The sequence below is a fragment of the Magnolia sinica genome, chromosome 1 (assembly GCF_029962835.1).
Source record: "Magnolia sinica isolate HGM2019 chromosome 1, MsV1, whole genome shotgun sequence".
Classification (NCBI taxonomy): Eukaryota; Viridiplantae; Streptophyta; class Magnoliopsida; order Magnoliales; family Magnoliaceae; genus Magnolia; species Magnolia sinica.
This window is the reverse complement of record NC_080573.1, coordinates 109,709,495-109,724,100: the sequence shown is the minus strand read 5'-3', so window position 1 is coordinate 109,724,100 and position 14,606 is coordinate 109,709,495.

Genomic DNA, 14,606 nt, shown 5'->3' with positions numbered 1-14,606 from the left:
AGGTGAAAAAACTCTAATGAACGGGCGTGATTATCAACACATACATCAAGGTGTTCCACGGTCAGGGAAACACGGCCTATGGTGTTACTTGAGTAACACCTGTTCCTCTCCCCTGCAATCCTTGTGTTTTAAGTGATCCAGACCGTTGACCTGAGGAGGGCCCACTTGGATGCAACATCTACCGAAGTTCTCAAAGATTAGAGGATCATCACCCTCCAATCTTTTGCCTTCTCTAAGATGATCCTGCCCCCGATTCTCCTGCCGTGGCTCATGTGCGTGACATCCAAGCCGTTCAAAAGGTGCGGCCTGTCATGAATATCATATGGCATAAAAACTGAGATTGGTTACGCCATTGAAATCAATGAATGGCTGATTTATGATCTCTCCAAGGGTGTGACCCACCTGATGAGTGGATGGGACTTTAGTAGAAGTATAATAAGCGAGAAATGCTACGGCTACGTCACTGGAATTTGAGGGAGTGAACAGCTGAACGACTGTTCGTCGTTTTCGATGGTTGGGTCAACGGTGACCGTTGAAACAAACAGATTTTGGGGACACGCCCATGAAATGATGGGCCCACTTACACGTGGACAATTGGGCTACAGTTGGCGTTTTCTTCTGATGGTAAGCGTTTATGTGAGGGTGAGATGTTGGGCGTGGATGGGCCAACCAGATCAACGGCTTATTTAGTAAACAGTAGGTACGGTACGACTCCTTTGCTGGTAGGACAAAATGGAGTCTTCTTGACTCGGATTCCGTAGTGACCCGTCCAGTGCCGAGTTCGGTACTTGAAAGGCTCCTTGGGCATCTATGATAAAAATTAAAAATAAAATAAGGTAGATCACGAGCTCAAGTGGACCATGCCTCAAGCATCAGGGATTGTCTACTGTTGAAACCTTCTAAAGTCCCACTTAGATATTTATTTGCCATGCAACCTCTGATGTAGGGATGGGGGCGATGAGGACGATCACCACTTTTCTGAAAGGAATGACTACTCTGATTCCATTGAGCTTTTCTGAGCTCCTTTGAGGGATATTTTGAATTCACGAGAGAAACTAAAACAAATAGAAGTAAATTCTAAAAAATTCAAATTTTGATTGAAGATTATCTAATGTGTTCATGTTACACCATTAATATAGGGAAAAAAAATTGTAATTATCAACTCTAATAAAAATCTTAATTCTAATTAAATTTTTCTAAAACTTAGTTTCTAAAAGTAAAAATTTTAAATAGACTTTTGCTAAAACAATAATAACATATCAAAGTCCAAAAATATTAAAAAAAATTTGAAATTACTAAAAATAGTAAGATTTCCTTAAATTTTTGTTTTTTAACTAAAAGTGTGCGTTTTCTGACAAAACGGACAAACGCGGCCCATTTTGTGGGTCAATTCACCTCGAATGACCCGTTTCAGTAAAGATTAATAGGTTATGCGTCCCATAACAATACCCGGATCAATTTATAGACCACCTTCTTTCGGTCCAACCATGGTAGGAATGTATCCATGTCATGTTTTACATCAACTTGTTTATAAGGTCATAAAAATTTCAATTATTTAAAAATATAAAAATCAGCCTTTATTATTATTATTAGTTAGCATATCTACTTTATTTTTGAAACGAAGCTATAAGATGCGCTTTCAAAATGCATAGACTCCGCACATAAAACACATACACCATGGTGGGACACAAAGCTCCACCAATGCCAACCAGTAAAGAGCTTCGTACACAAGGGGTCATCAATATTGTTGTGAAAATAAAAATGGGTTTAAACAGCGACCGAATCCTAGTCCTCATCCCCTGGCCCAGCATAGTCTATACATCTGTCACTGTATCCGTCCATTTCTTTGGTGTGGCTCATCTAGCAGGGAGGCAAATTGCATTGTGAACTAATTGAGTACTAATTGTTTGTATTCAAGTCACAAGAAATCCTAGTTTCATCAAGTCTCATTGATCCAAGCCATTTGTGAAGACTCAAGCTACTAAGATACGTCATGTTTCATTCTCCCAAATAGATGGGGTGCTACACAACATGGCTTGTAAAGTAGTTGTCCTATAATTTAGATTATTTGTTTAGAAAAAATGAAATTCTTTATAATAAATAACTATATATATATAATTAATAAAATTATAGGTTAAAAAAAGTATATTAAAATATAATATACTAAATTAATAATGAAAATATTATCATGTATCCACCCAACCGAGCTCACTTGGGCAAGCCTTGGGTTGGAAATTCCTATCCTAAGGTTGGGTTGAGTTAGAACCTACCTCAACAGCTACACTTTTAGCCATACCTGAGATGTTTTCAACTAAAGCATTCAATCTCCACTATCTCAGTGGAGTGGTGCACTTTAACTTTGGATATGCTTTAATTTTTAGCTCATATGGTAAAATAAGTTGTCAAAACATAAGAACGGCACAGATAAAACACCCACATCGGGTGGGTCCCACAGAGTCCTTACATACCTACCAGGTGTTGGGCTCACCACAAAATCCGCGTCCTCTTTTCCAAGTGGAGGATGCTCGCACGTGCCACTGCTGGCACGTGTGCCGAGATCACAAGCCATGCGATAGAGGGAAACTGTGAAGTGTAAAGTCGTGATGCATCACAGCATCAGAACGTGAGTATTGTCCCGGAGCACTAATCTGTACAAAAGGGCCCCACAGTTCATCCACACCGCTGATCTGCTGGGCTTTGCTGTGGATGGGGAATTACTCAAAAGTATCTCAGATCAGTGGCTACATCTAGACATTTATAAAGAGGAAAATACAACAATGGTCCATAGAAAACGAAGGCCAAAATTGGATGGTTGGGATCTTCCAAAATGGAAAAAGGTTTGGACATCCAACGTCATCATAAGATAATTGGTACGGATCGATGAACATGGCCCCACTTATCCTGAAGGAGTGTATGAGGATACTGTTCACAGCCGTGAAAAGAAAAACTGTCTCAACGAACATAGAAATCTGCATGATCTCAACCACACACGTGTCATGTGGTCAATGGATGGACGGTAAGAGTCAAAATCAAGTAACGGTCCAATGAGGCCGAGCGTGGCCAGGGAATCAGTGTGATAAATGCGAAAGGATCACATGCGCTCGGATGCCTGTGAATATTCATACATTTGAGGTTTGGTGAGGCTCATAAACCGTTTATCATGTGATAAACCTAGTTATAACGGTACATCATAAAAGAAGGCCGATTCAAAACTCAGGTGAGCCATACCATTTACGAACAACGTAAAATCTAAATTCACATCGCGTGATCCACCTCATTCATTAAATGGTTGGCGTGTCCTTTCATCTTGGTCAATCACGTCTGACGGCTGGATTGGATGGCATTTGCACAGCATGCTTTGCCCCAAAACCATTCCGACGGTTTCTACGGTGAGCGTCCCCATCCACAATGTTTCCCCTTTCGCACATGATCTGGCCCACCTATTTTCTATTAGGCTTGAGTTTTAGGATCTGTGCCTAGAATGGGAGGTATCATCTGATGGACGGATTGGATGACACACATCACAGTGGGCCCCTGCAAAACTCCAGCGCATGGGAGGTATGTGATGGACGGATTCGATGGCACGTAAACTTCATATGTGCACAACTCCAGCGTATGGAACTGACGTTTGTGATCATTCCCTGATTGACAGGGATCTGATTGTCATTTTCGGAAGCGAATTAGGTGTTACCCGGGAAACATTAAAGGTGTGTTATCCTGACCGTTGGGCCCACCTTAATGATTTTTTTGTATATCCAAACGGTCCATCTGTTTTAATAGAACATTTTAGGAATCAGTATTAAAATTTAAGCAGATCATAATGTCATATGAACCACACCACCGGAAACAGTGTTTATTGAATTCTCACCATTAAAAACTACATAGGGCCCACTTAGGATCCAATGTAATTTTTATTTTACATCCAACCTGTTGCTATGGTAAAAAACGACATGAATGAAGGGAAAAACAAAGATAATCTTGATCAAAAACATATATGGGCCATAATAAGTTTTTAATGGTCAATCACCATAGTTTCTATTGGTGTGATCCACTTGATATGTTGATATTATTAATTTGTTGGATCAATTACTACAATAATATTAAAAAACGAATGGACAGCATGGATATACAACAGATTCATTAATATAGGCCCCATACGGTCAGATTAACCCCCCTTAACATGTTAAACGGGTAAAAGGTATAGTTTACAGCGAGAAAATTCTCTTTTCGGGGTTTAGCGTGTAACGTATGTCTGTCTGGATTTTAACAGTGGAAATGCAATGCTACTCGGGAGCCCTCCACCCGCCAACCGTTTAGGTCTTGATGAGATCCTCGTCGTTCATCTGGTGGCCTGTGTGCCTTGGCCACAATCAAGCCTTTCAGATCACCGACGGGACCACATCTAAGGGAAAAGAGAATGTTGAAAATGATTGGCATACAATAGAGATTCAAGGTACAAAAGGCACGGATTTCGTCCTGCCTCCTCAGGGGATCCGTAGGGCCCAAATTAATGTAGACGTTAGATCCAGTCCATCCATTCATTTTTAAAGATCCTTTTGTTGCATAAACCAAAAAAATAAGTTGATCAAAAGCTCACGTGGACCACACAGTGGGGATGAAACTCCCACCATTAAAAACTTCTCTGTGGCTGCAGAAGTTTTGATCAAGCTGATATTTGTGATTTCCCTTCATCGAAGTCTATGCGACCTTATAAACAGGCTGGATGGGAAATAAACATCACGGTGAGCCTTAGTAAGGTTTCAACGGTGAATGTCATTATCACCACTGCTTCATGTGATATTGTGGTTTGGATCTTCCTCTTTCTATACTCATGCCCTAAAATGATCTGTCAAAATGAATGAACGGTGTGGATAAAACACATACATCACGGTGGGCCCCACAGAGCCCCTGTCTGGACCGAATCCGTCCAGGCACGGCAGGACGCAATCCACGTCGACAAGGCTATTTTTGGACCCTTCCACATGCATTAGTGGGCCCCAACTGATAACGGACAGGATCTAGCGCACACATGCCACATTGCACTTATGAGGAGAGTAGATTCTGTATTTCCATCCCCGCGAGTAGCTATTAACGCTCGTCTAATAGATCTGGATACGCAAACACGTTGGAGATCCAAACCGTTCATCAGGTTGGTTCACATCTGATAGGACATACATACCAAAAAATTCATAGGGTTGGACCCAAATGAGGACTATGGCTCGCTTCCTTTTACAACCGTTTATTTCTTTTACACGAAATTTCCCAAGAGAGTGGCTAGGATTGTCCGGTCCAACTGATATTTGGGTTATCGCACAATCGATTTAGGGACCACTTGGTCATCACTTCGGATCTTTTGTAAACGTCCTCGACCCCATGTCTTTAAAAATCAGTGGTACCGGCAAATGTGGGGTCCACGTGATGTATGTATCCCATCCAACTGATTCTTGACCTCATTAATCCCATTTGGCCCAAATATCAGCTGAGCCAAAACTCAGGTGGGCCACAGAGGGGACAATGTGGAAGGAGATCCACGCTTAATTCCAGCTTGGGCCAATTTGAGCTGCAAAATGACATGGGATTTTGTCTAACTTTGGGTTGGGCTAGATAAAGTGTTAGAATGGAGGAAATTTGTCAGCCCATACGTTGAAGGTGGGTGTTTCTTCCTCATTTATTTTTTATACAATTATTTACACTTAACATATCATGAACACCTTAATCCATAGCTCAAGTGGTAGACTGTGTGAAAGATACCTCCTTTTCACATTAAGGGCCTGGTATCAATCCCTAGTGGGGGTGGTTAACAGTGAACCGACTTCCTTTATCTCTCCTTCAAACAACACGCAAGTCCACCACCTCTTCAAAAAAAAAAGAAAAAAGAAGAGTTGAATTTTGCAAATATAAATCAAACAACTTTTTTCAGCTCAACATTAAGCCACCACTCCTTCAAATTTATAAAAACAGTATGGACTGGAAGCTATTATCCCTTATTTTTATTTATTTATTTATTTATTTTTTTTTTGTTAGCTTGTTAGTACACCCCCAATGTTAGTTCACACTTCATTGTTAGCCACCCCCACCAGGGAATCGATACTAAGACCTCAGTGTTGAAACGGGGTATCTTTCACTCAGTCTACCACTTGAGCTCTCATAAATCCAAATTAAACAATTCTTTTTAACTCAACACTATTTATCTTTTATCTTCTGCGACACTTAGTTTAGCTTAGTCTAGTTTTATCCTCTCAACTTTTGTCTAGCGCCATGATGTTGCAAATCTATATCAATGGTATTAAGATCTGTGAAGCATAATCATCAAAAGTGTATTGTTCATCCAACTATCACTTTTTGGAGAGTAATTATATAATTTCACATGGACTTTTATTTAAACCCTACATTGTTTGGGGTAATATATATTATATCATGAGAGAAAGAGTCATAATTTTATTGAGAGTTACAACTTTTTTTTTAACCTTTGAGCATAGTGTATTGGTGTGAATATATGGACATATCAGGAGTGACCCATGTAAATTTCTATACTGTGATTTGTATTTTTTTTTTTGTCAATTTTCTTTTGATTGATATTGCTTTGAGTGTAGTTGAGAAGGGATCTCTCCTTCCAATAGATTGCCTAGTCAGTGACCTTTGCCCACTCGAACTATCATCAATAATTTTTTCTACTATATTCATTTTTATATACCGATTATATCGAATCTCTTTTCATATTAATAAAATCGACATTAAGCTTTTAAATTATTGATTTGCTCTTCTTCTTCTTTTTTTTTTTTTTTGGATAAGCTTGACCAAGTTATCACCATTGTGCTAGAAGGTCACCATCTTTAAGGGCAAAAGGAATTCATCTGAAAGACAAGCCCTTAATAACTGCTTAATCATTTTATCAACCCATGGTTGAGTAGGCAACCCAATATTCATAAATCTAGTCATAATCCGACTATTTTAGCGCTTGGGGTCATAAGATGTTCAATACGATTCGAGTCTCATATGACTCTACCATGCTGGCATATACATGCTCATGCAGGTATAAACATTTTTGAGTCATTTGTTGTATCGTATTATGTGTTGGAATTAAATAGCAATAGCCCACCAAAGTTTTGGATAAATATGACTTTTAAGTCTATGGACATTTTAGGCAAACGGATTTGGAATGGTTAAATGTGTTCACTAATAACACATCTTCCAAATATCTTTGGGTCTTTGGGTATCTTATGACGCATTTGGGAGCTTGGATTTGAAATACACTCCTTTACCACCAAATCTAAGGTGCCAAATGGGGTGTTAGGGTGATACATATGATGGATGGGTTGGAATCCAAGGTGCTAAATGGGGTGTTAGGTCGCTACATCTATGGATGGGTTGGATGTTGTTCATAGACTATGCCGACGGCTACCATAAGTTACATGGTGGTATTTGTGAGAGCAGATTGCATGTGCCCTCAGGGTTGTCTGGGGCCCACAGAGATGTCTATGATTAATTTACTCTGTCCATCTATTTTTAAAGACCACAATAGGATAGGATTCTAAAAATCAAGATGATCCTGAACTCAGGTGGGCCATCAAAAATGAAACAGTGGGAACAGAAACATCCATAGTTGAAACCTTCTAGAAGCTTACCATGGTGTTTATGTGCCATCCAAACTGTTCGCATGGTTATTACCACTCTGATAAAAATGTAGGAAAAATATCATCCTAAAACAAAATTTCTATCACCCTAGGCATTCAATCCCCACTGTTTCATGTGGTATGGCTTACATGAGTTTTGGATAAGCCTGATGTTTAGAGTTATATCCTATTGTGGTATTTAAAATAGATGCATGGAGTGGATTCATCACGGGCATCTTGTGGGGCCCACAACCTCACAGATATATCTCTATATCTTTGTGCCTAGGACACACATGCAATCCACTATCGGTAGTGGGGTGTCAATGTGCTGTGCTGGGCTCAAGCTTGAGAAATCAAAATTTTAAATAAGCCGGGTGAAACAGTTCAAAATCTAGGCCAAGACCTACCCGAAGTTCAGCCTGTTGATGGCCCTACTCAGTAGTCGTTATCCTAGAGGGAGTGTGCCCCATTTCATCCCAAGAGAATAATGTGTTGCCCGAGTAACACCCTAGGGTGTTTACCTTACTGTGCGGCCCACCTTAATGTATGTGTTACGTCACTTATGTATCTACTCTGTCCATCAGTTTTCTCATATCATTTTAGGGCATGGTCCAAAAAATCAAGCACATATAATTCTCAAGTGGACCATGCCACAAGAAACAATGGTAATTGGCTATTAAAAACTTTTGATAGGCCATAAAAGTTTTGGATCAAGCTGGTGTTTGTGTCTTCCCTCCATCCATGTCCATATGACCTTATCAACAAGTTGTATAGAAAATAAAAACCATGGTCGACCCTAGGAAGGTTTTAAGGGTGGACTACATCACTCTATTGTTCCTTTGGTGTGGTCCATTCAGTGTTGGTATGCTTCAATTTGTTGGGACTCGTAGAAGCATATAAAGCATAATCAAGTAAAGTAATCACAATCACATGAACAAATCCGACAAGAAAGCAATCTGAATTTTACGTGCAAAAATTCTTACGGGAAAAAACCAACAACAGAAAGTGATGAATAATGCATTATGAAAACAATATTAAAAGAGATGGTAGATATTACGGATACGAATAATCAATCTCCTTTGAAACCCTCACTATGCCATTGAACTCTTTAGAACAACTTAAAAAGCCCTAATCCTCTCCCTAATCCTAATTTCATTGTCTAATAAAAGTACTGCTTGGATGCCATCTTAATGTGCTTGTGACGTCCATCAGCTATGAAGGCTATTGGTATGATGTGTACCCAAAATTGAGGCAACATATTTAAAAGTCAAGTGGGTCAAATTAAATAATTTATAGGGAAAAACTAAATTAGGACACTCACAGTTAAAGGCACCCCAATCCATATACCTCTCTCTCTCTATATATATAGCCTGCATCTAACCACCACCTTTTTTCAGGTTTTTTTTTTTTTTTTGTTTGCTTGTTAGTACACCCCACTATCAGCTCATACTTCACTGTTAGCCACCCCCACTAGGGATCAATACCAAGACCTTAGTGTTGAAACGAGGTATCTTTTACTCAGTCTACCACTTGAGCCATCGATCAGGGTGTCCACCGCCCTCTCCTTCTCTCGACCCTCTATCCCTTCCTCTCTCCATGTATGTAGCATGCAACATACGGTGGTTTTTCCATATTGCTGATATAGTTGGTCCCATAGGTGCTACATTGAGGCCCGCACTTTAAATGTTGGATGTGTAGGTGGTCATTATAGTTGTGGTAGATCTACCCTTTTTAAGGGAAGCTATACTCTAGCAGCACATGACGCTTCATGCTCAAGTACTTAAAAATTATACACACAACCTACACTAAATAATATTTAACAGACTAAGTTGGTGGTGCCAAAATTAAAATGGTTAAACAATCCTAAGACTAAGTTGGTGGTGCCAAAATTAAAATGGTTAAACAATCCTAACTTCCGAATCTTTGAAGCTTGTTTCTTGAATTGGAATAGTGGGATAGTTTTTAATTTTCAACCAATAAATGTCAACCCGTTTGGTAGTCAGATAATTAAATTACCTTAGCTTTTGGTTCATAATACATTTAAACTATATAAGATCCATTATTTAGAAATGCAGAGACATACAAATTTTATACTAATTTCTTAAGTACTCGTATATCATCCATCATACTCTGTCAGAGCATTACAGTTTTCCTCATTTTACAACAGGGATTTTAACACCGCTGCTCCGTTATTGGATTACGACAATCGGTGACTTGGAATTAGAAGACAATTTTTCAACCGTGATTTAGAATCTTAACTGAGAATTTGTTGAGTAGATTTGTGCCACACGTATTAATATGTTACACGTGTGCAAGATCTGGGCCGTTCTCTCGTAGGACCAGCTCGAACTATTCCTGGCTTAAAAAGCCAATCAGATCTGTGTCATGCGAGGTACACATGTAGGTTGAATATGGGCCGTTGAATTTTTTTAAACAGTCCATCGCGTATAAGCGATGATCTGGAAAGTTGCATTTTCATTCCAACTGTTTTTTGTGGTGTGCCCCACTTGGGTTTGGGATCTCCTGCCTGTTTGGGCTCATCTCTCAAATGAGTTGGGTAAAACGGATGGATAGAGTGGATGTAACACAAACATCACCAGTGGGCCCCATAGAGCATAGAGTTATAGTTAAGTTGTGTTTGTACGGATCCGGCACACATGCGCCACTTTAGCACTCGTGCAAAACATCACCTCTCAAATCTACACTCACACGAATTGCGTCACGATTTTGTCATCTGGAGTCATGCCATGGCTACTTTTACACGAGTAGCCTACGAATCCCACTTCCAACACGTGCTAACGTGGCATGTGTGTGCAGGAAGCGGATTGGACACTGAGTAAAGTCAGTGGGCCCACCGTGATTAATATATTTTATCCACTCTGTCCATCCATTTTATCAGATAATTTTAGGAATTGATTGTAAAAATGAAACATATAAAACTATCAAGTGGACCACACCACAATAAATTATATCAAAAAGTTCCTGAGGACTTTAGAAGTTTTGGATCAAGCTGATATTGGTTTTTTTTCCTTCATATACGTAAATGTGATCTTATGAACAGCTTGGATGAAAAATAAACATCACTGTGGCCTTAAAAAGGTTTCAACGGTGTAAATCATTATTCCCATTGTTTCATGTGATGTTGTCCACAGATTTGGATTTGCTTAAATTTTGGGTTCAACCCTAAAATGAACTTTAAAAACGGATGGACGGCGACGATGAACTACATGCATTCACTGTAGGCCCAGCAGAGTACTGAGTTACTCAGTGCGGAATCCGTTTCCGTTTGTGCAAGATCTGGACAGTTCATTACGTTGGGCCACCATGAACATGCCACGTGCCGGAAAATTAGGCCACTCCAATCAATTTAAAAAAAATGTGCAAGATCCAAGGTTCAAGTGGACCACACCACGGGAAGCTGCGGTTATAATGATTCTCACCGTTGAAACTTTTTTAGTGCCTTCCACTGATGTTTATTTTCCATCCAGCCTATTCGTATAGTTACATAGATCTGGATGAAGAGAAAGTAGAAATATCAGCTCCATCCAAAACTCATGGCCCCCAAGAAATTTTCAACGGTAAGATTTTTGATCTCCATCTCCATTGTGTGGTCGACTTGAGCTTTGGATTTATCACATTTTTAGACTTATACACTAAAATGATACGAAAAAAATAGATGGACGGTGTGGATAAGATCCATACATCACGGTGGCCACTCAAACCTCCTGCCCGTACCCATCTGGAGACCGGCGGGGTGGGACGCAATCCGCGTTGAGAAAAAAAAAATGGCAAATTACAAATGGCCCACACTCAGCACACGTGTAACTGGAGCATGTTTTATGGTGGGCCCACCTGACAAATAACCCGGATCTCTCACACACGTGCCATATTTGTAACGTTCATCTAAAACGAGAGTAGACATAACACTTTCTTGGTTTGGAACATAAACGGACCATGTTGCCCTCCCCATCGGGGTGTGTTGGGACCCTATCATTTATTACTGTCACATCTATTTAAGAATATTTTTTAACAATTGTCGGTCCACCTGTCTTGTGACGGTGCATGCGATGTAGTCCACTCATTTACGAGCCATATCCTCGTCACCCTGCTACAAAATATTGGAATGTAGCATTTCGTTTTAGATTTGTCATGTATCATGATATATCCATTTAGAAAAACGATACAAATGTCGGCATCGCAGAATCCATATGGATCTAAAAAGGAACATTTTGTGCCCATGTATATCATTGTTATAGTTCATTACAAGGACATTGTTTAATTATGAATCATGTATGAGGACTCGGTGGGGTCCACTGTGATGTATGTATTTCATCCACGTTGTTCATTTATTTTGCCGGCTCATTTTAGGACACAAGCCGAAAATGAAGCATATCTTGAGTGTTTACACATTTTCAGCGCCTTAATGTCGGTAAATAGAAAGTAGTCATATGTTCATATTATGGATTTGTACTCATGGAAATCATATTCACGCTTAAAGATATATTCTTTTGATTTTCCTTTGGCAATATATATTCCTTTATTAATGTGGTAGCATGGTCCCTTACGCATGCCTTTAAAAGAGTGAACCGATACATGCCACGTGACCATGATTAGCGAGTTAATTAATGAGGTAGTGTGGCATGCACGTATATAAAGACCCACCAAGGGATAGAATCATATTACATATATAAATATGATACACTTGGTGAAGTTGTCTCTCACATTCCTTCTAAAATTGGAAATTTTCTCAGAGATATTTGGCGAATTTGCGAAGATCACAAAGATTTTGAATATCTGAAAATCAGATCAATATCCAAGCAAATTATATTGTGGTTTAGATCTAAATCAAGAGAAAGTGAATATCAGACAAATCGGATCCTAACCCGTATGATAATCATAATTAAGAAAATGGAAGAGCTCGATGAAAAATATGATCCAACTCGTTCAATAACAAATCGGGATCAAGTAGGTTTAGTCCATCAACCCTACCAAGACCACGATTAAAAGGGAGTGAGAGTTTAACATAAATGCAGGATGTGGTTTAATTGGGCTATACGATGCATGATCATGATCAATTTCAGGTCCGGGATCAATAGTTGAGGTTTCTTTAATTGATCCCAAATCTAGATGTAATTATTTTTTTTTTAAAGAGGATCAACTATGAGAAGAAGATCCAAAAAGCCATCGATTTTGAATCTTTTCGGAGACCTTCCTATTCAAAATACATGCCGAAAGCACAGAGAATTCAAGGTCAGCGAGGAAACCCAACGACGATTTTGTTGCCTTGACAACCTATAGAAGGAGCATGAAAAGAAGAGCTGAGGCCCCACGCCAAATACAAATCTATCTTCTTCACATTTATCTTTACGCATATCCTAACATAGCATAGCATATCCTGGTCTTAGCATAAATCACTACTGTTCAGTATCCACTGCTACAGTAGTGTAGGAGTAGATTAAATGTCCACAACTCCAGATTGCTGGATCTTAATCTATTGAGTTATTACTTAGGCGATCACATCTCTAGTTACATTCTGCTAACCATTTGTCTCAATCATCTATTCTTACAGATAGATCAGGTATTTATCTCTTGTTTATATATTTCTCTAAGTTATTTTAATGTTTATTTATTGTTTTGTCTTTATTCCTTTAAGAAATTAATAAAAATTACTAATGAAAGAAAAGTCTCAAAGTTATAAGGCAAAAAGAATCTATCGGAATGGACTAACCCCTATCCTTTCACAAAATGTATGATCACTGATCACAACCGATGATTGAGAGGATAGCTAGATCGTATGTCTAGTCTCAAATAAGATTGACTCAACACAGGGCCCACCCACATTCAATCAAACATTGAGTCAAGTAAGATTCTGCCACGCCTACACATTATAACTATGCACGAAATCTAAATACAGGTTCCTTGCTCACATGTGTGATCTTGTGTTTAATTGAATTGCAAGAAGAACTAAGCCCCAAAATGAAGCATATCTAAAGCTCAAGTAGACCACACCATAGGAAATAGTGGTGTGGTGATTGAATGCCTATCGTTGAAGACTTCAATAGGGCCAAGAAGTTTTGGATCAAGTTGATATCCGTGTCTTCCGTTCATTCAGATCTTTGTGACCTTATGAATAGGTTAGATGACAAATAAACATATTTTGAGCTTTCATTATCTTCTAATTTTGGGCTAATGCCCTAAAATGAGCAAGAAAGATGGATAGACGGTGTGGACAAAACACATACATTATGATGGCCCCGTGGAGTCCTTACAAAAGGTAGCTAAGTGTTGTTGGGTCACCACGTGTGAATATATATATGAAGCTGTTTTTAGCCCAAAATTCCTCAAGGCTTGTTTGTCTACATTAAACTTGCAATTGTACTTTATAACCTAAAGTATTTAGCATATTAGCATTTGATTTCGTTTGCTATTTTGGCATAATTTTCCAGTGAAAATCATCTTTCCACAGGTAACTATTACATATGATAGATATTCACCGTTCATTGTATATATTCCACCAAAGGTAGCTATCACACATTACCATCCATTGCATATATTCCACCACAGGCCGCTATCACTACACATCAACAAGCGTGGATGTTGTATGGTATAGAAAATGGGGAAGAAAAAAGTCCAATCAATGGAAATGAAAGTGGATGAGCTGTATTAGTTATGCTAGAGAAGGTGGAATTGTTGATATAGATCATCCCTCATGTGGGGCCCACCCTTATGACTCATCTATCTCAAATTGCATTGATTGGATGATCCTAACCATCCAATCAGTGGTTATGGAAGTGAATTATCTTATTGGTAATACTCAAAAATATCTGATGATTCTTTTTAAAGGCCCACTTTTGATTGCCCATCTGTCTCAAATCAGTTTGACTAAATGATCCTAGCTATCTGACCAATGACTAAGATGGATGATCCATATTAGATATACTATTTATATTGATTATTCTACTGAGGGTCTAATAATTAATAGGGACCATCCTT